Source organism: Hemitrygon akajei, chromosome 10 (assembly GCF_048418815.1).
Source record: "Hemitrygon akajei chromosome 10, sHemAka1.3, whole genome shotgun sequence".
NCBI classification, from domain to species: Eukaryota; Metazoa; Chordata; class Chondrichthyes; order Myliobatiformes; family Dasyatidae; genus Hemitrygon; species Hemitrygon akajei.
This window is the reverse complement of record NC_133133.1, coordinates 36,723,775-36,747,510: the sequence shown is the minus strand read 5'-3', so window position 1 is coordinate 36,747,510 and position 23,736 is coordinate 36,723,775. Positions and strand designations below refer to the sequence as shown.

At 39.3% G+C, this 23,736-nt stretch overlaps 1 protein-coding gene across 4 annotated transcripts in view; it reads left to right on the top strand.

Moving 5' to 3' along the window:
- Positions 1–1,067: 1,067 nt before the first annotated feature.
- The window catches only part of tenm1 (teneurin transmembrane protein 1), a 2,244,326-nt gene continuing 2,221,657 nt past the window's right edge, over positions 1,068–23,736 (top strand). For all 4 annotated transcript variants that reach the window (XM_073058035.1, XM_073058034.1, XM_073058032.1 and 1 more), the window contains exon 1: positions 1,068–1,258. The gene's annotated coding sequence lies outside the window, so the exon portion shown is untranslated. The remainder of the gene's footprint in view (positions 1,259–23,736) is intronic.

Below are 23,736 nucleotides of genomic sequence, written 5' to 3'. Positions count from 1 at the left end.
ATCCTAAGCGAGGTTCCCAGGTTCAGATTTAAGGGTCAGCCACTTAGGGTTGAGATGAAACTTCTTTTGAACCTTTAGAATTTTCTCTAGACTCTCTGTTGCTGATGTATTAAAAAGAACAGCTGATATATTTTGGATATCAAAGAACTCAAGGAATATGGATCTGTACAGGGAAATGGTGCTGAGATGAAAGAGCAGCCATCAGCCAGGAATTATAGAACAGGTGGAAGAAGCTGAGTGGCTTCCTGTCCCTCCTATTTTGTTCTGGTGCTCAGGTGGCAAATTTCTGTGCAACTATATTTATACCCAGATGGCATGGTAGTGTAGCAATTAGCATAATGCCATTACAGCACCAGCGAACCGGGCTCAATTCCTGCCACTGTCTGTAAGGAGCTTGTATGTTGTCCCCGTGGCTGTGTGAGTTTCCTCTGGGTGCTCTGGTTTCCTCCCACATTCCAAAGACATATGGGTTAATAGGCTAATTAGTCACATGAGTGTAATTGGGCAGTGTGATCTCATTGGGCTGGAAGGGCCTGTAACTGTCCCGTATCTCTAAATAAATTGTCTGGACTAAAATACAATGTCATTTCAACTGGTTGGTAAAATACAATCAATGTCATTGAAGGACAAATCTCTATGTCAGTTCATTTAGCAAAACCTGGAAGGAATGTTATGGGTTAAATATAGTTTTTAATCAACTGTTCTTCCTTAGAAACTGACATCGATCTGAATCACAGAGGGCTGAATTCCTCTGTTTCATGATCTTGAAATTTGTTTGACATTAACTATTGGAGGCAAGCAGTGTCCAGTTTTGTCTTTGTGAAAGAAAACATCCTTTCTGACAGTAACTCACCCTAGAACTGAGCTTGGTACATGGGTATGGAGGTGGAGTTTGCTTGCCAAGCCCAGTGTAACACAAGCTGCTTTAGTATGCGCATCACATCTTTCCTGCTACACTGCAGGGAACATGCAGTTTATCGTACAAACGTGCATCCTCTGAGCAGAGGATAAACACTCTCTTACTTGCTTGAAACTGTTTGCTTGTGAAGTGAGGACCAGAATACAGAGGCACATGAAACAAATGGTCTGAAGAAGATTCCAGCAAGCATCATATTTATTTATCTTTGATACCACCCCCCAGCCCTCCCCACACCCATTCAAGTGCAATTTGTGTCGATCTCGGAATGTTCAGTCACTGAGAAGCAGAAAGCGTACAAGATTGCAGATTAATGAGAGAGGAAGTAACAGCTTGCACCAGGTAGGAAGCAATTTTACATCAGCTTTCATTCGGTTATCTCTGTCACCAGCTCAGTACTGTCCAGTGCAGCGGGACAGCTTTTCAAATAATAACTAGAATCACATGAGAAGCATTCAAGGCAAAAAAACCTTTACGCTTTTTGTGACCTTCAGAAGACTTTAGGGCATTGAGAACAAAAGGTAATTGGTGCCACAGGACAAAGTTTTCTCTTCATCTTTTTGAAGGTGTATTTTGAATTCGTGAGATGAATGTGCTTAAATAATATGCTTCTCGACAAGAATTTTTTTGTGCCTATTAATTTAGCCATAACATTTCTGCTAAGTGATGCTGTTTAGATCATAACTAGGCTAATAGTACCAGAGCACTGAGAGGCTGTGGGGACTTCTGATGATGTTCAGTGGAACGAGAGCAAGCAGCCAAAAAATTCTGCATCGTGACAGAAGACTAGAGACAGATTGGAGACTTGAGGGAATTTGTTTTTTCTTGCTTTTAGTGATGAATAACTGTCTCTGAAGTGCTATTTCATAAAAGCAGAGTTCTGGCACTGGATTCAGTTGACAGCCTCCCTAGTTATTTCCAGCACAAACTTTGCTCTGCCTCTTAAGTATGTTGACAATTTGTTCAGTTAAATGCAGGGGGAGTTTATTTTATATGTACTGAAGCAGCACCTGAAAATAAGAATACTGTGAAAGGAAATATATGTGAAAACATCCATCTGAAAGGTATGCATTTGAGTAAAGCATAGATTTCTGCTCTGGGAAGATTCCATAGCCCTTATGCAACAGGTGCACAGTATCCGGTATACAAGTTTTCAAATTGATAATTCCCCTTTATATTGTTCGTATTTTTCATTTTCTGTGCTCCTTATTTCCCCTATGTAAATGGTTTAACATCAGAACTCAATGCGCAGTAAATTTTGTCATTAATTGACAAGAACTATAATCGTTCATTTGTTCGTGATTTGTCGTGTCGGATGATGTGGGCGATCATGGTCTTCCCATGACTGTGATTGTTCTTGGCAAATTTTTCTACAAAATGGGTTTGATTTTACCTTCTTCTGGACAGTGTCTTTACAAGGTGGCTGAGCCCAGCCATTATCAATGCTCTTCATAGATTGTCTGCCTGCTGTCAGAGGTCGCATAACGAGGGCTTGTGATATGCACCAGCTGCACATACAACCATCTACCGCCTGCTCCCGTGGCTTCATGTTACCCTAATCAGGGGTGGAGTGGAGGCAGCTAAGGAGGTGCTGCACCCTGCCCAAGAGAAACCTGCAGGCTAGCAGAAGGATGGAGCGCATTACACCTCCTTTGGTAGAGCTGCATCTCCATCCAGGAACCATAATATCAAGGAAAACTAGATTCCCATATGTGGCTTCAATTGTCACTAATAAATATTTCTTTATGCTACTGTTACCTACCTAATAACTCAAGCAAGAACTTAATTTTTCTTAGATGACATTTTGTGCTTATCACCTGTAACTTCTATCGTTCGGTGCTTTGCTGTCACTGCTCACAGAATTCTTACCCTTCCCCTGAGCCTCCGTAAAACCCCACCCACCAACCCCCCACTTGCCCAGATTTGTTCATTTCTTTTATAATATTCACTGTTAATTGCCCCCCTTCCTTTGTTCATGTCCTACCACATCCCATTTTGCATGGGCACCATGACAGCGCAATGATTAGCACATGGCCGATGCAGCTCGCAGCACTGGAGCTCAGAATTCAATTCCAGCGTCACCTGTACGTGGGTTTTCTCTTGGTGCTCTAGTTTCCTCCCACAGTCCCAAGATATACCAGTAGGTCAGTTGGTCATTGTAGAGTGTCCCTTGATTAGGCTAGAGTTAAATCTGGGCTGGATGGTGCAGCTCAAAGGGTGCCGTATCTCAATTAATTAAGTAATTAAATATTTCAGCTTTGCTTCCAGTTTATAACAAAAACATCTCCTTTAACATAGAAGATGTCTTGCCGTAGGAATAGTATGAAGCAGGAATTAATGGAAAGCCATATTGAGAAGTTTCTGGTCAAACGATCAAAAGTTTAGCAAACTAAGTAGGTTTCAAGGAAGTTCTTAAAACTGGAAAGAGAAATAACAAGGCCTGCTGAAGGGTTTCTGCCCGAAACGTTGACTGTACTTTCTACCATAGATGCTGCCTGGCCTGCTGAGTTCCTCCAGCATTTTGTGTGTGTGGCTCGGATTTCCAGCATCTGCAGACTTCCTCTTGTTAGAGAAATAAGAAAGTTAAGGTTACAGGGAGCTTCAGAGCTTGAGGCTTTGACAGCTGATGATTTGGCTGCCCCAGGTGTGGTCATTAAATTAAAGGATAAATAATAGGCCAGATGTAAATAATTGCAGATATCTCAGATGGTTATAGAGATGGAGCAGTTTCCAAAATTAGGAACGGTAAAGTTAAGATTTTGAAGGAACTTGAACATCAAAATGAAAGTCTTAAAATTGAAGTGCTGCTTAATTAGGAGAATGCGCATGATGATTGATCAAACTTGGTTCCTTTATATTTGTGGCTGCCAACCAACATTTCTCTTAAACTAGTAGGAGTTCTCTTTTTTTCTCTATTACAGCTTTTCCTTTAAGAGGAAGAAAAAAACATTTGAGGAAATTTGTTGTTGTCAAAGGAGAGTGCAAAAACTCTGCTGGATATGAAATTCATATCATGTTGTTTAGAACTAGGAATCATGCAATAAGCAATTGAGTCATGTCTGATTTTGTTCCCTTTGGAAAAGAAAAATAAAAGCTTTTCTCTGATGTTATTAAAAATAAGCTGCTGCCTGAATATGCATTTTGAAAAAAGTTTTAGAAAGGACTGAGCATCGTACAACATCAAAAGCAGACCAAACTGTGAAAATCACATGTAAAAGGAGAAATAGAGATTAAATGAATGATGTGAGTTTAATTAAGGAATCAATGATGTGCAGAAGAGTGTCACAATGCAGAATAAAGTGAAGGATTCCTTGCGTGAAATTGTAAATAGATCAAGAATGAAGTTAAAGAAACCTTTCAGTAACTTTACCCTCTAGTTTTCACTTGAACTTAGAGAATCTTACTGTATGAGAAATCTGCTTTGCTTTATGTTTTGGAAATAAAAAAAGTACAACCATACAAAGTAAACATTATTGTTTAAATGAATTTCACAAATATGTTGAACTGGGTTGATTTTTTTTATCAATTTTCTCAAACCCCCATGCCCTTTGCCTCCCATCCACTTCCTATCACCAACTACTGTGCAATTTTCCCAGTTCTTATTTGGAAAGCCGTGACACATGCTGAGATAAAATTGTCTGAGCATCAATTGTCCTGCTGTGCTTCATCTGAGCATTTATGCTAGAGTTTAACCAAAGCAGGAAGGAGATAGAGGAATCATCAGAAGATACAGATGAACTTTCCAGCAAAGATCATTGGATAGCTGTCAGGAGTGTAAAAAAAAATATATTTTTAAAATCTCTTGCTTGACCCAGTAAGCCAATTCAAGTAGCTATTTTGTTGATTTCAATTAATAGTTTATAATGAAAAGCAACCCTGGGATCTTTCTCATTTGAAAGACTCAGTTCCAGACTAACAACGTATGCACTTTCATCATTTCCTTGGATTTCTCACGGGTTATTTATCAACATTATTGGTTCAGAATATATTTTCTCATGCCAAAGCTATTTTGCTTGATAATTTGTTGAAGCATAGTGCAAGGACTAAATAAAAAGTATCAGCAGCTGCCCGAATCCTATTTTGTATTTTTTATTAAATCTTCTTGAATATTCTTTCTGCAAGAGCTTCCTGTGTTGTGGAGGTTCAAGGCCAGAAATCTACTAACGGTTATTGATTGATTGTAACAAGTGAGCAAGATGATCAATTTAAGGTGTTCAATTTTTTAAACTATAAATTATATGATACAACTAACCTCTGTCCAGCTGTTGTACAAATGGAGTTATTTAAGGCTTAATCCTACTCCATCTAGTGGTTCAAATGAAAACTAACAATACAAATTAAACTCCACTAAATTCAGCAGCTGCTGATCAGACGATGGCTCAGTGGGTCAAGACCTTACTTTCGATTTATTTACAGCCTGGATGTGACAAGAGACTTCAGTGTATAAAAATGCTTAAAATATTCAAATTGGGCAGTGCACTTAAAAAGAAGCACTAAAGCAGATTGTAAGACAGTAATTTTAGGCTGCATGATAAAAGAAAAGACTAAGCAGTCCTCTTTTTAGCTCCTATTGATCCCCTTGAAGACAGGGTAAAGTAAAAACAGAAAAATAAAAAGATGAGCTAGAATACACTAAACTTTTACTCTCTTCTCAAATTCATGTGGACCATTTCTGACACCCCTTCTCTCTTTTCTGGATCTGTCTGCCTCTGAAGAGCTAAACTACGTGCCACCATTTACTATAACCCATTGATTTCCTCAGCTACTTTAACTACACTCCCTCCCTCCCAGTATCTTGTGAGGATGACACTCTTTTCCCTGTTTTCTCAGATACTCTGACTCCATCATATCTATTCTCAAGCTAAAGCTTTCTGCAGCCTGGCATCGGAAATGTTTTCCTTCACCAGCCAGCATGGCTTCCCTTTGAAAGTAGTTTAAGGAGCCTTCGCTCACATTTCTTCCACTTCTTGGACTTCTACTCTTCTGCACCTATCCCTATTGTCCTCCCTGCCACAACAGAGTTAGAGATCAGATTCAGATTTATATATCACACATATATCAAAACATACAGAGAAATACAATGTCTGCATTAACAACCAACACGATACCAAGCATGTGTTAAGGGCAACCCACGAGTGTCCCTACAATTTCTGGTGCCAGCATTGCATATGCCCATAACGTTCAGCAGGTCTAAGGAGTGGGAGATTGCACACAGAGTTGGAAACAGTTTGTTGTGGAGTTTACGCACCCATCTTTAAAAGTGAGCGGGGCCTCTCAGGACTTGTTTGTACAGTGGGAGATTGCCTGGGTTGTTAGTATCCTAACTAAGGCCAGTAAAAAAAAGCAGGTGTAAATAGAGCTGGCATTGTGGGAGCAGCCATTTTTGGAGTCAGCTGAGGATGGTGTGGGAGGCTTTGACTCCACAGACTTCAATGAGCACAGAGAGAGGCTCTAAGTAAGTTTCTAGTAAGTTTTATTTTTCTCTTTCTTTGTCTGTTTGTATATAGCTAGTGCATGGAGAATGGATCCAGGGTTAATGGTATGCTCTATTGTGAGATTTGGGAACTCAGAGAGACCTCTAGTCTCACTGATAACTACATCTGCGTGAAGCATATCTAGTATAGAGCCCATGTTAAGGAACTGGGGATGCATCTGGGTGACCTTCAGCTTACATGGGAGAATAAGGAGATGGTAGATAGGAGCTACAGGAAGGTTGTCATAGCTAAGTAGCAGGAGGCAGGTAGCTGGGTGATTGTCAGGTGAGGGAATGGGAATAGGTAGCTGGTACAGAACATCCCTGTGGCTGTTCCGCTCAATAACAAGTATATGGCTTTGAATACAGTTGGAAGAGGAAAGCATACTGAGGAAAAACTGCAGTGACTGAGTCTCTGGGTCCGTGGCTCAGACAGGAAAGGAGGAGAAAAGGAGTACAGTAGTGATAGATGAGCGGACAGGAGATTCCGTGGATGTGAAAGGGACACCCGGCTGCAACGTTCCCTCCCAGGTGCTAGGGTGAAGGATGTCTCAGATTAGTTCCACATCATTCTAAAGGGGAAGGATGGACAGTCAGAAATCGTGGTACATATTGATATGAATGATGTAGGAAGAAAATGGAAGAAGATCCTGAAGAGAAAATATAGGGAGCTAGGTAGAAAGCTGAAAAGCAGATAATAGCTGGACTGCTGCCTGTGAGGGTAAGAATAGGATGATTTAGTCGATGAATATGTAGCTGATGCAGGGAGCAGGGTTTCTATTTTTTGGATCTTTGGGATCTCATCTGGGAAAGACATGGCCCGTTTGAAAAAGACAGGTTACACCTGACCTTGAGGGAGACCAATATCCTTGCAGGCAGATTTCCTAGAACTGTTCGGGAGGGGTTAAACTAATTTTGCAGGGGGGATGGGGACTGGAGTGATAGGGCTGAGGACGGGCAATTGATTTATGTAGTGAGACTGTGAGGAAACACAGGCTGATGATAGAGCAAAGTTGTACTCAGTGGGATGAGCTAAGTGTAACATGGAGACAAAGTCGAGAAAGTTGATGAAAACAAGACTAAAGTTGCTAGATTTGAATGTACGCTTTACACAAAATAAGTCAGGTGATTTTGAAGCGCAGTTAGTGAATGGCAAGTATTACACTGTGGGCATCACTGAGTCATGGTTGGAAAAAAGATTATAGTTGAGAGATTAACATCCAAACGCGCACAACATTTCGAAAAGACAGGCAGAGGGAGTGGGGTGGCTCTATTGGCAAAAAAAAAATCAAATCCAATCCTTTGAAAGAGATGACACAAGATTGGAAATCCACGAGAGTAGAGCTAAGAAACTGAAGGGGTAAAAAGAATCTAATGGGAGTTACATACAGGCCACTGACTGAAACCAGGATGTGGGCTACAATTTACAATGGGAGATAGAAAAAGCATGTAAAAAGGGCAATGTTATGTTAGACATGGGGGATTTCAGTATGCAGTTAGATTGGAAAATCAGGTTGGTGCTGAATCCCAAGAGAATGAATTTGTTTGATGCAGCTTGTGGTTGAGCCCACTGGGGAAAAGGCAATTCTGCATTATATGTTGCGTAATAATTCAGACTGGATTAGGGAATTTAAGGTAAAGGAACCCTTAAGGGTCAGTGATCATAATATGTTAGAATTGCCCTGCAATTTGAGAGGATGAGTCTAAAGGTAGATATATCCGTTTTACAGAGGAGTAAAGGGAATTATAGAGGCACAGGAGAGGAGCAGGCCAATGCTGATTCAACGGGAACACTAGCAGGTACTTCAAAGTAGGTATGACAGCAGAACAGCAATGGATGAATTTCTGGCAGCAATTCAGAAGGTGGAGGATAGATACATCCCAAAGAAGAAGTATTCTAAAAGGGAGATGAGGCAACCATGGCTGACCAGGGAATTCAAAGACAGCATAAAAGTTAAAGGGAAAGCAAAAATTAGTTTGAAGTTAAAGGATTGGGAAGCTTTTAAAATGAAACAGAAGGCAACTGAAAAAAAAGCCATAAGGAGAGAAAAGATTAAATGTGAAGGTAAACTGGCCAATAATATAAAAGAGGATACAAAAAGTTTTTTTTTCAGATATATAAAGAGTAAAAGAGAGGAGAAAATAGTATAGCACCGCTGGAAAATGATGCCGGATAGGTAGTAACGGGGGACAATGAAATGGTGGAGGAACTTAATAAGTATATTGTGTCAGTATTCACTGAGGAAGACACAAGCAGTATGCCATAAATTCTGGAGTGTCAGGGGACAGAAGCGAAGGTAGTTGCTATTGTTAAGGAGAAGGTGCTTGGGAAGATGAAAGGTCTGAAAGTAGGTAAGTCATCTGGACTAGATTGACCCCAGGGTTCCAAAAGAGGTAGCTGAAGAGGTTGTGAAGGCACTAGTAATAATCTTTCAAGAATTACTAGGTTCTGGAATGTTCAAGAGAATTGGAAATTTTCAAAATTTACTCCACTCTTTCGGAAAAGAATGAGGCAGAAGAAAGGAAATAATAGACTAGTTAGCCTGAGTTCAGTGGTTGGGAAGATGTTGGAGTCCATTATTACGGATGTGGTTTTAGGGTACTTGAAAGCCTCCATTATAGTTTCCAGTAAGATGGCAGCTCACTGGGATGTAGCCACCACTCCAGGTCCAATCAAAAGTGTATTTGTTAACTTGTATAATTGTTTTATGATCTTAAGTCGCTACTGGATACTAAGAACAGCGAGAACTGCAGGACTATCCCATCAGCAAATTACAATGGAGCTGTACCTATTGCATACCGTTGTGTTGTCGCTTGGACTTGTTGTGTACCATTGTGCCGAGATGGTCCATAGTCCAAAATGCGCAAGTGATTGCCTTGGACATCTTATTGTGATCGCAAGACATTGGACGTTGGACATTGGTAATGTAGAGTACTGCAATTCCTGTTCACTAGTTCACTGATGAGATTGATGGTGGGGGAGCTGTATTACTTCGGCTATTGCGTAGAAATGCCCTCATGCCTTGGAGCTGCCTGTGGTGGTCACCTGCGAAGGAGGTGCCAGAGTTGACTGTGTATCAATAGATTTCGTACTGAGTTGGAGGCCAGCCCCTCCCATCGGTGCTGCCCTCCAGTGTTCACTCGATGCTGCCTTCTGGTGGTTGCTTGGTGCAGTGCTCCAGTGCTCACTAGGTGCTGCCCTCTGGTGTTCACTTGGTGGAAGAACAAGCTGGACCATGACAACACAGGGACTTGAGCTATATATTTATTTCTTTTTGTGAGTCTACGTTTTGCTGAAAATGAAAACATATGTGCTACTTGTGTTAAGTGCTATGTGTAGCTGTTCTGTGTGCTGTTTGTAATGTGTTTTGCATCTTGTTTCCAGAAGAACACTGTTTCATTTGGCTATATTCCTGTGTGATTGAGTGATATTTCAACTTGAAACTTGAAACTTGATGATAAAATAGACCAAAGCCAACATGATTTTAGGTACATAGGTACATGTACAGGGCATAGGTACAAAATTAAGGGAGGAAAGTTTAGGGGAGACATCAGGGGTAAGTTTTTTTACACAGAGTGTTGTGAGTGCCAGGAATGACTTACCAGGGATGGTGGTGGAGGCTAAAACATTAGGGGTATTTAAGAGCCTCTTGGACATGCACATGGATGAAAGAAAAATGGTTAGTGTGGGTTTAGTACTTTTTTTTTAAGGATTATATGGGTCAACACAACATGGAGGGCTGAAGGGCCTGTACTGTGCTGTAGTGTTCTATGGTTCTATGGACTTACTCAAGGGGCAATCTTGCCTGACAAATCTGTTGGAATTCTTAGAGGAAATAACAGGCAGGGCAAACAAAGAAAGTCAGTAGATGTCGTTCACTTGGATTTATAAAAGGCCTTTGACAAAAAATTTTTTAGCCAGAGGATGGTGAATCTATGGAATTTGTTGCCACGGGCAGCAGTGGAGGTTAAGTCATTGGGTGTATTTAAGGCAGAGATTGATAGGTATCTGAGTAGTCAGGGCATCAAAGGTTATGGTGAGAAGGAGGGGGAATGGGGTTAAAGGGGAGATTGGATCAGCACATGATGAAATGGCGGAGCAGACTTGATGGGCCAAATGGCCGGCTTCTGCTCCTTTGTCTTATGGTCTTATGTAAGGCTGCTTAACAAGATAAAATCCCATTGTATTGCAATTGGCAGATTGGCTGACAAGCAGAAGACATATAGTGGCAACAAAAGGGGCTTTTTCGGGTTAGCTGCCGGTGACTAATGGTGTTCCGCAAGGATCAGTGTTGGGATTGCTTCTTTTCACATTATATGTTAATGATTTGAATGATGGAATTGATGGCATTATGACCAAATTTGCAGATGATATAAAGATAGATCGAGGGGCAGGTAGTGTTGAGGAAGCAGGGAGTTAGACAGATTAGGAGAATGGGTAAAGAAGTAGCAGATGGGATATGTTGTGGGGAAGTATATGGTCATGCCCTTTGATAGAAGGAATAAAAGTGTAAACTATTTTCTAAATGGGAAGAAAATTAGAAGTTTTTTTCTGTTTTTTAGTTTTATATGTTTTCCTGTCATGAGATGGCTGTGTAAATATGCTGTGCTGTATCTACTCTCTGATTTGCTGTGCTGCTTTGTAAAATAAGAATAAATAATAATAAAATTTTGAATTACTAAAAAAAAAGAATCCGAGGTGCAAAGGGACTTGGGAGACCTCGAGCAGGATTCTCTAAAGGTTAACTTAAAGATTGAGTCAGTGGTGAGGAAGGAAAATGCAATGTTAGCATTCATTTCAAGAAGACTGGAATATAAAAGCAAGGATGTAATGCTGAGGCTTTATAAGGCATTGGTCAGACTGCATTTGGAGGATTGAGAGCAGTTTTGCCCTTATCTAAGAAAAGATGTGATGGCATTGGAGAGAGTCCACAGTAAGTTCACAGGAATGAAAGGGTTAATATATGAGGGGAATTTGGTAACTCTGGGTCTGTACTCACTGGAGTTTACTAGAATGACAGCAGAGACCACTGAAACCTAACAAATATTGAAAGGCCGAGATAGAGTGGTGTAGAGAGGATGTTTCCTATGCTGGGGGAGCCTAAGATCAGCGGCCACAGCCTCAGAATAGAGGGATGTTTATTTAGAGTAGAGATGAGGAGAGGAGAACTTTCTTTAACCAGAGGGCTGTGAATCTGTGGAATTCACTGTCACAGATGACTGTGGAGGCCCAATCATTGGGAGTGGTGGTTGGTCTTGATTAGTCAGGGTGTCAAAATTTACAGGGAGAATGCAGGAGAATGGGGTTTAGAGGGTTAATAAATCAGCTATGATGGAATGACAGAGCAACAACAATAAAACAAAACAAGACAAGAACAGATAAACAAGCCCCTTTCCCATCCCTCCCACCTACGCTGATTGGACTTCAACCCCTAGGCCAGGCTGCCTCTGGCCTCCACTCCTTATCCCTGGATTCTCCAACTCCTCTAACTCCCCTCTCTGTCCCGAACCGTCCCTATGTACCTAAGTAATCAACTAAATCTGAGCCACACCATCCACAATCATCGCAGCTCAGCACCATCTTTGCCTTTGGTTCTCATCTTTCACACCAGCTACCGACACATCAAGCACGTTACCCTTCATCATTTCTTCCAGAAGTAACTAGATCCTACTGCGAGTCTTATCTTCCCATCCCCACCCTTTTCTGCTTTCCACAGAACATGACTCCCTGATTTGCTCATCCTTATCTGCACAGCCCTGCCTGTCCTTGACAACCATAGATGGTGCCACACTTGTCTCTCCACACCTTCTCTCACTGCCACTCAGAGACCTAAACAGCCCTTTCAGGTAAATCTGAATTCACACGCACCTCCTCTAACTTTGTCTAGTGCATTTGGTGATCTCAGTGTGGCCTCTTCTACATCAACGAGACCAACGATGACTAAACGACCATTGTGCTTGTGCTCCATGCATGCTGAGAGCACCAAATGCAGGAGATAAGGTTGGAGGAGGTGCATGTGAGCACTTGCTCTTGGCATGAAAAAGCGGTTTACGTCTCTGAACAGTAGTGGAACCAACTAGATTGAAAAAGGTGAAAATAGAAGTGGAGCAGAGAAACAACACTGCAGGCAGGACAGGTAACGTAACGATGGAGAACTTTGTCACAGGACAGGTAATGTAATGACGGAGAACTTTGTCACAGGACAGGTAACGTAACAATGGAGAACTTTGTCATAGGACAGGTAACGTAACAATGGAGAACTTTGTCACAGCAGGAACAATAGCATTGGTATTGGGAAAGGAATCAACATTTGCTGATCAGTATTCTAATCTTTGAATGGGAATATGTAGGTTAATATCAGGATTTCAATTTAATTTTGAAGCATTGTATGCAACAGTAGGCAAATCAGAGTTTGCAGTAAAACAGAAGGCTTAGAACGGTCGTTGTTTGGAATAATTCTGAGGTATTTTCATAGCATTTTCCTGGTCTTTTTTTGTATGATAATATTTTAAGAGTTGGCAATTATTTTGCCAACTAGTAATAATCACAAGGGTATTAATGCTCACTTTAGATAAAACCAGAAAAAAATCTCAAGTATCAACATTTACCATATTAGACATTTATCACAATTATGTCCTGAAATTACTTAAACTCATAAAAACTTAGCAACAGCAAAACAATGTAAGTGTCTAATAAAGTTATATTCTGAGGTATACAGAGCAGAGAAAAGCTTAAATGAAATCATTGTATACTATTTAAAAAATTTTATTGCTGGGATTTCTTTTAATGTATATCATAATATAATTAAACTGTTGACTTCTAATTTAATAATTACAGTTTTTAATAAAGCAGTATAATAAGAAGGCAGGAGATAGACAATCATGTATGAAATGATGAAATGTTCAGTAGGAAAAAAGATTTAATAATGTTGTCAATGTTCTTTATAGTTTAATAAGAGAAAGAATTTTCACTTAGAGAATGTTTTTCATGACCTTAGGGTATCCCACAGTGCTTGAGGGTATAATTGCTATGGTCATGCAGAAGACAGTTACAGAACATTTGAAGATGGCAAGGTCTTTCAATCAATAATGGACTGCATGATCAATAACTAAACCACATGTTGAAAATTTTAAACCTTTAGAATATTCTCCTTGAACCTTTCCTTCCACATGGCTGATTAGCAATCCTCCTTACCTTTCCTGCTTGCATCAGTTTCCTTGTAACTCTTGTGACATGGTGTTTTTAGTAGTCACACTTGTGACGGCTGGCATAAAAAAGTGGAGTTAAAAATTTAAGGTAGTTCCAGTTGCAGTAGTCTGCCAGAGAATAGAGATGGTGCTGTGTGTAATACAGATAGCTCACTCACCAATAGAAACAGAAACACTGAAAAGTACAAGTATGGCCTGTTAATTCCTGAACAAGAACAGATGGACTCTTGTTTCAGATGATTATACATCTGGACATCACTAACTTATCACAATGAACAATGATTCAACAAATGAATTAATCTGTTTCACTTTAGCTGCTGGACTTCGAATAAGTCCAATGGAAAACGAAAGAATTCTTTCTTTTTACTTCAATTAGTTTAAAATGACAAGCACTTTAGATGCTATAAGCAGCAACTTTGAAATGTATTTAAATGCAAATGAACATTACTTTTTGGCTGATATAAGTCACTTGTCTTTTTAAAAAGCACATGGGGGTGGGGGACTGTACACTGTGAAAGCTGGGTCAGCATTGGATCAGACCTGGCTTTTGCTATATCAGTTTGTTTGTTAAAACTATAATTTTGGAGCTAATTCTCACTTTCAGGATTTTGCAAGAAGATGTCATTTTTAGTTGAGGAAGCAGAGGGCAAAGGGCATCCAGCTGTATGAAACTCATCTCCCTTGCACCCTCAAAAACAATCAACTTCAGAAGAAAAGGGAAAATCAAGGTGAGAATCCTGGCAGACCCCTACAAGACGAGTGTGATCTGTTGAAAAAATAAATGATAAGAAGGGACTCAATCTAAAAAATGTTGGAATGTGCACCCAGGTGATGTGGAAATGGGAAATACACACAAAATGCTAGAGAAACTTAGTAGGCCCTGCAGCATCTATCTATGGAAGAGTACAATCAGCATTTTGGGCCCAGATCCTTCATCAAGTCTAGGGAAAGTGTCCTGCTAGTTTAATGGAGTTTTATTGAAGTGGTGGGAATGCTACGCCTGACCTATGAAATGCCTGATGAGGTGTTATTTAATGCAGTCATTCTTTTTAAAGCGATAAAAAAATCCACTATTGTCCTTAGCCATTCTCCATTTGAATGAGCATAAAATGCAAAGAAATATGAATAGACATGGACATGAATATCAGCTATTTTCTTGTGCAGTGGCAATGCCATTATTTTGGTATTCATCTGGGATCATATGCTATTTACAAAAAGAAGAAAAACATGAATTCTGTGTTATTTGAAAAATTGAAGCTTGAAATGAATCTTACGCCTCACAATATGAACTGCTTGCAGTTTGATGGTTCACATACATAAGAAATAGAGAGATGTCTACTGAAAACAATGGCAACAATAACAATACAGGCATATTTTTTAAAACCCTGATTTTTTTGTGAATAATTGGCATAAAAAAAGGAAATATAACATGACATTTTGAACTTCAGAATCATATCCTATTTTCTGTCTGCCTATTTTTCTGTTGATCTATCTAATAGTCTATCTGTCTTTCTTTTTTATCTAATACATGAAAATCAGGTCAGCTTTTCATCTAATTTGCAATGATTTAAGCTTTTTTTTAACTCAGTAGCAAGTTGCACCTTTGAAATAGATATCTTTGAAATATTTTCTGAAATAAAAAGGTTGGTATTTCCTGATATTATCTTTTGACCTAAATAATGTTCCATCGCCCCTTGCACTAAAGGCAGAAACTTTAGCATAACTCTGAAATAAGAGTGAAATCACAATAAATAAATAAGTAAATAACTCTCAAGATATTGTGAATATAAAATAAAAGTAAAAGATTCAGGAAACACTCAACAGCTCAGGCGGCATCTGTGGAAAGAGAAACAATGTTTTTTTCCCAATAAAGAATGTACAAATCAGAAGAGACGTTTAGCAAACAGATAATACAAAAGACATATAAACAGCAATTAAAAAAACCCAGAAAGTATATATTGTCAAAATCAGATAGGTAAAATGTTACGCTGTTATATATACAATATAATCGAAACAATGTTAATGTTAACTTTGTTTTCTTGTTTCGGAGTTGCTGCCTAACCTGATCTGAATGCTAATGAATAATGTAATTGAGGTAAGCTTAGAGTAATTCATTTCCTAACAATTCTTGTGTAATGTGATGAAATAAGTAATAAGGGGCAAAATTAAATCATAGCAATGGATTTGCACATCTATACTCAGATCATTCTACAAATGGGCGGTAGAGAGCATCGTGACAAGCTGCTTCACTGCCTGGTATGCAGACTGCTCTGCAGAGGACAAGGAAGTTAAAACTGCCCATTGTATCACTGGCACCATCCTACCCGCATCAAGAACATATATATTGTTACGAACCCTGTAACTGGGTCACTTACCAGCAAAGATAGAGAGGTCCGTTGAAGTCTGATGGTACTATTTTTAACAGTATTTATTAGTAAAAATACACAAAAATAATATCAATGCAAACATACAGATAATATACGTCATCAATACTAAATCTAAAAGTGCGGGTATAATAATAATCAATAAGAAATAAGCTCTATCATTGTCTAGGGGATAATGTCCCCTATATTGTCCGATGGAAATATAAAAGTCACTCAGTTCATTCAGGCTGCAGCCTTTGGTTGGAGTCAAGAGAGAGATTTTTAGAAACTTGCCGGCTTTTCCTTTTATGATTTTGATCCTTTGAGAGTTCCGTTGGTGTGGCCGGTCACTTGTAGCCTCTCCTTTAGCTAAAGCCGTTCTTCCGTGGCGAGCCCGCCAATTCCCAGGCAAGGGAAAAGGACGCACGCGAGCCCCACCGGCTGTCACTATTAAACACTGTCACGGGATTTCTAGCGTTTCTCCTGGTGCGTCTAAAGGGGTTGTTCCCCAGACCCTCTTTTATCCTTACTCACGGGGTCTCAGATGTCAATCAGGTTGGGATGATGCAATCCCTCAACAAGCCCACTCTGGTCGTCCCCTGAGGGGCTTCAATGAATAGTACAGTACTCAATACACAATTCCGTCTCCAAGAGACAATGGCCGTTACCCGTGAGGACAGGACACATTCCAAAACCTTGAGGATTCTCTCTCATTTCCTGGGTCCCAGACCCGAATTAATAGCGATCTTGCGATTCTCAAGAAGGAGGGGCTACTTTGTACCCTTCGGCCCCTCAGAGTTGTGGCATATTCGTAACAATATATACGGAAAAGTGTCAGAAAAAGGCCTGCAACATCATGGAGGATTCTACCCACAGTGCTCATAGACTTTTTATTCCCGTCTTGTCAGGGAGGAGGTTACGTAGCATCCAAGCCAAAACCACCAAACTCAAAAATAATTACTTTCCCCAAACAGTAAACACACCACAATGTTATTATTTCCTGTCAGTCAACCTTAAGTGCAACCTAGCATCACTTTATGGACATACAATAAATCTATCTAGCGTCTGTAAGCTATCTTATGTATTTATACTTATTGTGTTTTTATTATTATTGTGTTCTTTATATTTTGTGATTATTTTTTCTGGAGAAACAATTATTTTGTACTCCTTTACACTTGTATGTAGGAAATGAGACAAATGAACTTGAAAAAATGAAATTTACAGACGACTGGACCTCATTGTGGATCTTTGATATCCAGCTATTACTTGTGTGTTTAGTTTTTATTATTCTCCTTGTCAAAACTCCAGCCAGATCAGTAGCATCTTGAAATTCCGTCACATACAGTATTTTTGGAAGGTGCATGATTAAATGTCATCAAAAACATCTTCCACAATTGCAGAGATTACCGCAGTGTCTTCCATGTGTATGCCAATGTATGACAGTAATATCAGGTGGCATATAGCATATGATTTGACAGCCTTTGCATAATTACTGATAGGGGACTTAACTTTTCCTAGTCCAATACTAAGGAGCCATATACATCCATATACTTCTTGATAGGTCCTCTTTATGGTGAATTTCTTGGTTTTTCACTCAATAAAACCCCCAGTACTCATTTCTCTATCCCCAACTACTCGTAGTGTGCTTATGGTCACCAATTATCTCTGCCTCTTCTTCCAGCAATGGATCTCTTCTTCGCCTGACCCTATCTCTTTTCTGACCAAATCTGCTACTTTTGCATGCCCTAACACTGGCGAAGTCCTTTCTACTATGGCCTAACCAATCTGTTTCCACCTCTCATCCTGCCTCCTCACTTGATCTTATCCCTCCCACTTATAATCCTCTATTTATTTTATCATTAATGCTGTTTTTCCAAGACCATGACCAACATTGTGGAATTAGGCAAATATCTGAGGACCTCAAATGTAATATATTACAACCTCAACAATACCTTAAGATAGTCTGCATAATGGTCTCAAATACTGAACTTTATTCTATCAACATATCAATTGTTTTCTCTCCCAGACATTCCCTGAATTTTCTGAGAATGTTTCCTTGTGTGTTTATTTATGCAAGTTCTCACTCTTCGTTGGGAATACATTAAATATGGTGACTGTTTCACTTTCTCCCCTGTAACATATGGTCTGTAATGATGCTGTCACCAAATAAGAAAGAGTCCATCCTGACACATTTCAAATCATAGTCCGTAATTTTGATCAGGCTTGTATGAAGAAATCCCTGCCCAATTACCATCAGCATATAACCTGTGGTATTAGAAATCTTAACACACTAGACCACTGTTATACTACATTACAATGCCTACCATTGCATGTCCAGACCGCATTTTGGGAGATCTGTCACTTAGCTGTCCTTCTCTTACCTGCATACAGGCAGATGATAACGAGCAAAACTCCAGAGATTAGGACAACAAAGAGGTAGTCATAGGAGACAGATTGAGATAGCTTCGAGTTGGTAGACTGAGCAGGTTTCCAGGACTCGTCTGAATGAATACAATGGTTGTCATAGAGTTTATAAGAACAGTTGTCAGAATCAGAATCAGGTTTATTATCACCGGCGTGTGGCGTGAAATTTGTTAAAACAAGTGTTTCCCCAAAAGTCATTCAGTCTTCCCCAACCAGAGCCCTTAGATTAAGTATGAGATCCACAGTCTGCTCAGAGCCAGATCAGAGGCATTCAAGTCTAGCAACCAGGAATGTTACAAGAGGTCCAGGTACGATCTCTGGAAAGCCATCTCATGGGCAAAGTGGCAATTTCTGGCTAAACTTGAAGGATGCTCAACAGTTGTGGTGGGGCTAAAAAGTAAAATCAAGCGAAATGGGTGACAACAGGACTTCGCTTCAAGATGAGTTCAATGTCTTCTATGCTTTTTGATGGTCAAAACATGGAGAAATCATCACAAACTCCTGTAGCCCACAATGATCCTATGACTTCAGTCTCTGAGGCTGACATGCAAGCCCAGACAGGGTATCTGGCTAAGAACTAAAAACCTGTGCTGATCGACTGACTGGAGTGTTCACTGAGATCTTTAACCTCTCGCTTCAGCAACCTGAGGTACCCACTTGCTTCAAGTAGGCTTCAATTATACCAGTACCTAAGAAGAACATGGTAACCTCCCTCAATGACTATTGTCCAGTAGCGCTTTCATCCACAGTGATAAAATGTTTTCAGAGGCTGGTGATGAAGCATATCAATTCCTGCCTGAGAAACAAACTGGCATAACAGATACACAGCAGATGCCATCTCACTAGTTCTTCCCTCAACCTTGGAGCATCTGGTGCATACATTAGGATGCTCCTTATTGACTGCAGTTCAACATTCAATGCCATCATCCCCTCAAAACGACTCAATGAGCTTCAAGACCTTGTCCTCAATACCTCCTTGTGCAATTGGATTCTTAATTTCCTCACTTGCAGACCCTAGTCAATTTGGATTGGCACTGACATCTCTCCAATAATCTCCATCAGCACAGGTGCTCCACAAGCCTATGTGTTTATCACCCTGTTCTACTCCCTTTATACTTATGAATGTGGCACAGTCAATCACGGATAAAGCCCCCACCCCCAACCATTAAGCTCATCTAAATGAAACATTGTCACAGGAAAGCAGCATCCATCATCAGGGACCTCCAGCATCCAGGACATGCTCCCTTCTTGCTGCTGCCATGAGGAGGAAGGTACAGCAGTCTCAGGACTCACACCACCAGATTCAGGAATAGTTATCACCTGTCAACCATCATGCTCTTGAACCAAAGGTGTAACTTCACTTAACCTAACTTTCCTCATCATTGAAATGTTCCCACAACCTATGGATTCACTTGCAAGGACACTTCATCTTATGTTCTTAATATTTATTGATTATTATTATTATTATTATTAGTTCTTTTTCTTGTTGTATTTCCACTGTTTGTTGCCTTTTGCACACTGGTTGTACACTCAGTTGGTGTGGTCTTTCATTAATTTTATTATGGTTATTAGATTTATTGAGAAGGCCCATTAGAAAATGATTCTTAGGGTTGCATTTAATAATGATATATATGTACTTTGATAATAAATTTACTTTGAATTTTGAACTTTAATGCAGCATATACTTCAACATTTAATGTTTCTGTGTGATGGATCAATGGTCTCCACTGCAATCTAGCAGCAACTTGTTAAGCTGTTTTAAAAATCATAATGGACCAAATTCAATGCTTAAAAGCAGCTATGAATCACAAACAAAATTATACCAATTTAAAGAAGTCCTCTGATGACTATTGTAAATATAGATAAATCAAAACGTTGATTTGGGAAGCACATTGTTGTGCCGCAAGCCAAGCTGCCCATTCCCGAAAAGCCTGATTTAAAGTGGAAAATGAGTGATGACAAGGAATTAGGAAAGAAATTATTTCAATGTTAATGTCATATATTGGGGCCCATCTGCATGAAGAGGATTAAAAATTAAATCTGCCTTCTCTGGTCACAGCTTTTCTTATTAAAACTTGTTGTAGCTTCATTTTATCATCTCAGCTTTAACATTAACATCAGGTAATATTTATTATTCAATGTTTTTTCGGTTACATTTTATCAGTAATTCTGTGTAAAGAAATGCAGACATGTTAATTGGTAGTACCATGGGGCAGCAGAAAACAGAGGAAAAACTACAGTTGAAAATAGAAGAGAGAGAGAGAGACAACTAAAGACACTGACACACAGACACACAGACACATTCTCAAGGTATTTCCAAATCTCAAATTTATTGTTTGACACAGAGCCACGAGAAAGCTGAAAAATCAGCCCTGCCAAAATTGGATTGATTCTTTCTCTAGTCCCCAGTGCCATTAGCTCTTGCCTGCTCTTCACAGATGACAGATAACAGGATCACCAGTGAGTCAATTCAAATCCCCAGCAGTTTTAGCTACCTTCAATTTTTTTAGCTTGAAGGTATCAGCCTGAAGGACCTCTTTACGAATACCTGTGGTATATCCACTCCAGTACTCTCAAGCTATTTCACAATATGAGACAGTGTCTTTCCTATCCAAGGCAGCTATGCATGTGCGTCCTGGTACTTCCAGGCTGTGGTCCAAAATTTTTATCCAAGGAGCCTGACTACTAATGTTCCTTATTCATCCCATCTCCCTAAGCCCTATACCCGGAATATCCTTGTCCTTGAAACTGCAGGGGGCCACAAGGAATTCCTTATTGATATATTAATCTTCTATTTCCCTTTAGTTTCAACCTCTCCCAGTTACTGGGAATTGCCCCTGTGAAATAGAGAAGGGATATCCATGCTACCTTTATTTGAAGGTCACCTTATCCACTGACATGGCTACTGCTCTGATTTGGCTCCTAAAAAAGCAGAAACAAATCTGAAATGAGTTGATGTGAATGTCAGGAGAATAAAATGGAAATAGTGCAGTATGAGAATAAGTGTGTGAGTGTGGACTCTGCAGGCTGAAGGGCCTGTTTCTGTGCTGGATGGCTGGATGGCTCGAATGCACAAGGAGAAGAAGAACTAGATGCATGAATAATGGAGAATATGCAGAACAGGCTTGAAAAAATAATGGACAATGGAGAAATGAAGCTTATTCTGAATAAAATGTAGAAGTGATCTGGATGCAATGCATCACAAATGCTTAGCAAAAGTGTATGCCTAATGGCTCACTGCTTTGTACAACATTTACATTATTTTGGATAAATAAATTTATTCAGTGATTCTTAGACTTTTTAATGTTTTGAGGGGAAAATCAAAGCAGCTGTTTATTTGCTACGGAGCTTTATTTTATGTTGACCCTTGCAGGTAAGAGTTTATTTACTGCTCCAAGTAACTTTGAAAAAAATTAATAAGTTCGCAAATGTAGGAAATAAAAATTGGTATCAAACTTCATTACATGCTGAGAGGCCTAAAGGCTGTTATTCATGCATAATGAATAGAAAATGCATAATGTATAAATGAATATCACACATCCCAATATCTGCTAATGTTTCTTTTCCTGACACCAGCTAGATGGTTCAGTAATTCTCAGGCCATCTGCAGAAATATACTTATAGGTCAATACTTTGAATAACCTGTTACTTCACAATTATTTTTTGCCCTATTTGATGAACGTTACTTAAACCAGTTTGCAGATTTGCATTGCTGTTAATTATCTGAAATCAACAGAGCTGCTTTGTTTGAAACTTAAGCATTGATGAAAGCAGCCTCACAGAAATAGGGCTATTTATTCTGGTTGACTTCTGCCCACTGATCACCTGCAGAATTTGCCCAGCTGTTAAACACAGGTTAGCTCATTAAGAAGAAAGCTTTAGCCTAGTTATTAGGTGTTTAGGGAAAAAGTGGAGAGAATATCTGGGAACTATCCAATTATAAGAAACTACGGATTTTTGCAAATCTGAACTTCTTAAATCTAACAGCAGTTAAACACAGCCATATTATTGTCTAGGAATAATAATTTAAAACTTTGATAAAAGGTCCATTGGCCATTTCTGATTTCATCCCGTCTATGTTACCTGGAGCTTATTATTAACAATGGAATACAAATGAAATAATGACTATGGAACATTACAGTTACGTTTTTTATTGCTTAGTTAAATTTTCACCATATTAGTTAGCATGTGTTATACTCCATCAAAAATCTGGTAACAATGGCTTAAAAATGAGTCTGGAAGCAGAGTACAAAACATGAAATCAATATCATTAAATGTGTTAACCAGATCACTAAGGACAAATTCCTACTCCAAAATCTGTCAGCTGAAGTAAGCAGAGATGCGGAAACAAATTGGACCACTTTGTGCCATGGGGCTCCTTTGCAATTCAACTGTAAACTTGGGAGTGCAGGGAGGAAATAGTGTCATGAGGAATAGAAATTAAAGGAAATACAATAGCCTAACAGGCAGAAATGATGCATTAGTGCCTTATGGTAAAGGTACTGTCATATTCCAATTATTTTTTATATTAAGATCTCTGCTGAAGTATAATTTTGGACGTATGCCTCAGATTGGGAATTGAATGGGGGAAGAGAAGAAGCTTAGGATTCCTGGTCACATATTGTTTTTTTCCCATGTTCTGGAATTACGGGCAGTCCAGTGTAGATTCCACGAATGGGAAAATTTTCAGTAATTGGTGTGGTGAAATGTTGTAGAATGTATCAGTGATTACTGGAGTTTAAATGAGTGAGTTGTGGTCTTATTAAGCCATAAGATTCTGAAAACATTGCAAACATGAGAGCAGGAAGGAGAGAGGGAGCAGAGTTTTGGTATTGAGATCGAGAATTAGCCACGATTAAGGTGAATAGTTAAACAAGCTTGAAAGTAAGAGAGGCTTACTACAATGCCATTTTTCTTTTAAGCTTATATAGGATAGACCCTGCTTGTTCTGGAAATAGAGACAAGAACAAGGGTTATGGTTTCAAGAAAAGCGTTTGACTTTAAGAAGTAGCTGATACATGGAGAAATTTCTATACTCAGGAATGTGAAACTTTGCAATTCAAGTGCAGTAGAAGTTCATTTTGTATACTTGCTACAGGGATATAGATTTGTAGATTTTCAAACACTAAGGGGATTAAGCAGTGTTTTTAATAAGTACAGCATAAGCTATCATCCTGGAACAAGGAGCACACTCCTTGAATTGGAATGAGCTTTTTATCATAAAAAACAAAAACAAAATTCAAGTCATTTTAATTCCAAAACTTGAGGAACTCAAAATAAGGATTGAACTTTCCATTGACTGATAGCTGTGTTCAGTCTATTCACTCACAGAAGAGATGGTTCCTTCACTT